The sequence below is a fragment of the Musa acuminata genome, unplaced genomic scaffold (genome assembly GCF_036884655.1).
Source record: "Musa acuminata AAA Group cultivar baxijiao unplaced genomic scaffold, Cavendish_Baxijiao_AAA HiC_scaffold_1126, whole genome shotgun sequence".
Taxonomy (NCBI): domain Eukaryota; kingdom Viridiplantae; phylum Streptophyta; class Magnoliopsida; order Zingiberales; family Musaceae; genus Musa; species Musa acuminata.
Genome location: NW_027021339.1, coordinates 4,535,503 through 4,538,002, shown reverse-complemented (window position 1 = coordinate 4,538,002; position 2,500 = coordinate 4,535,503).

Genomic DNA, 2,500 nt, shown 5'->3' with positions numbered 1-2,500 from the left:
GGCCAAAACAGCCCAAAAACGGGCCAAAACTGGCCATTTTTGGCTGCGCGAGCGAGCGGCGAGCGGCGAACAGCGAGCGAAGCGAGAGGCAGCACCGTCCCTGCTATACGAAAGCCCCATCCAGCCCTGTGCCACCCGGGGGGTTCCAGGGTGCTGAGATGGCTGACGTTTTGCTCCGCTCACGACGGTCACCGCACCACGCAAGAACAGGCCAAAAACTGGCCAAAACAGCCCAAAAACGGGCCAAAACTGGCCATTTTTGGCTGCGCGAGCGAGCGGCGAGCGGCGAACAGCGAGCGAAGCGAGAGGCAGCACCGTCCCTGCTATACGAAAGCCCCATCCAGCCCTGTGCCACCCGGGGGGTTCCAGGGTGCTGAGATGGCTGACGTTTTGCTCCGCTCTCGACGGTCACCGCGCAATGCAAGAACAGCCAAAAACTGGCCAAAACGGCCCAAAAACGGGCCAAAACTGGCCATTTTGGGCATGCGCGAGCGCGAGCGGCGGACAGCGAGCGAAGCGAGAGGCAGCACCGTCCCTGCTATACGAAAGCCCCATCCAGCCCTGTGCCACCCGGGGGTTCCAGGGTGCTGAGATGGCTGACGTTTTGCTCCGCTCTCGACGGTCACCGCGCAATGCAAGAACAGGCCAAAAACTGGCCAAAACGGCCCAAAAACGGGGCCAAAACTGGCCATTTTTGGCTGTGCGAGCGAGCGGCGAGCGGCGGACAGCGAGCGAAGCGAGAGGCAGCACCGTCCCCTGCTATACGAAAGCCCCATCCAGCCCTGTGCCACCCGGGGGGTTCCAGGGTGCTGAGATGGCTGACGTTTTGCTCCGCTCTCGACGGTCACCGCGCAATGCAAGAACAGGCCAAAACTGGCCAAAACGGCCCAAAACGGGCCAAAACTGGCCATTTTTGGCTGCACGAGCGAGCGGCGAGCGGCGGACAGCGAGCGAAGCGAGAGGCAGCACCGTCCCTGCTATACGAAAGCCCCATCCAGCCCTGTGCCACCCGGGGGGTTCCAGGGTGCTGAGATGGCTGACGTTTTGCTCCGCTCTCGACGGTCACTGCGCAATGCAAGAACAGGCCAAAACTGGCAAAACGGCCCAAAAACGGGCCAAAACTGGCCATTTTTGGCTGCACGAGCGAGCGGCGAGCGGCGGACAGCGAGCGAAGCGAGAGGCAGCACCGTCCCTGCTATACGAAAGCCCATCCAGCCTGTGCCACCCGGGGGGTTCCAGGGTGCTGAGATGGCTGACGTTTTGCTCCGCTCTCGACGGTCACCGCGCAATGCAAGAACAGGCCAAAAACTGGCCAAAACGGCCCAAAAACGGGCCAAAACTGGCCATTTTTGGCTGCACGAGCGAGCGGCGAGCGGCGGACAGCGAGCGAAGCGAGAGGCAGCACCGTCCCTGCTATACGAAAGCCCATCCAGCCCTGTGCCACCCGGGGGTTCCAGGGTGCTGAGATGGCTGACGTTTTGCTCCGCTCTCGACGGTCACCGCGCAATGCAAGAACAGGCCAAAACTGGCCAAAACGGCCCAAAAACGGGCCAAAACTGGCCATTTTTGGCTGCACGAGCGAAGCGGCGAGCGGCGGACAGCGAGCGAAGCGAGAGGCAGCACCGTCCCTGCTATACGAAAGCCCCATCCAGCCTGTGCCACCCGGGGGGTTCCAGGGTGCTGAGATGGCTGACGTTTTGCTCCGCTCTCGACGGTCACCGCGCAAATTGCAAGAACAGGCCAAAAACTGGCCAAAACGGCCCAAAAACGGGCCAAACTGGCCATTTTTGGCTGCCGCGAGCGACGCGCGAGGCGAGCGGCGGACAGCGAGCGAAGCGAGAGGCAGCACCGTCCCTGCTATATACGAAAGCCCCATCCAGCCCTGTGCCACCCGGGGGGTTCCAGGGTGCTGAGATGGCTGACGTTTTGCTCCGCTCACGACGGTCACCGCACCACGCAAGAACGGACCATAAACAGGCCAAAACAGCCCAAAAACGGGCCAAAACTGGTCATTTTTTGGTCTGCGCGAGCGAGCGCGAGCGGCAGAGCCGGCGAACAGCGAGCGAAGCGTGAGGCAGCACCGTCCCTGCTATACGAAAGCCCATCCAGCCCTGTGCCACCCGGGGGGTTCCAGGGTGCTGAGATGGCTGACGTTTTGCTCCGCTCACGACGGTCACCGCGCCATGCAAGAACGGACCAAAAACAGGCCAAAACAGCCCAAAAACGGGCCAAAACTGGCCATTTTTGGCTGAGCGAGCGAGCGGTGAGCGGCGAACAGCGAGCGAAGCGAGAGGCAGCACCGTCCCTGCTATACGAAAGCCCCATCCAGCCTGTGCCACCCGGGGGGTTCCAGGGTGCTGAGATGGCTGACGTTTTGCTCCGCTCACGACGGTCGCCGTGCACGCAAGAACGGACCAAAAACAGGCCAAAACAGCCCAAAAACGGGCCAAAACTGGCCATTTTAGGTTGCGCGAGCGAGCGGCGAGCGGCGAACAGCGAG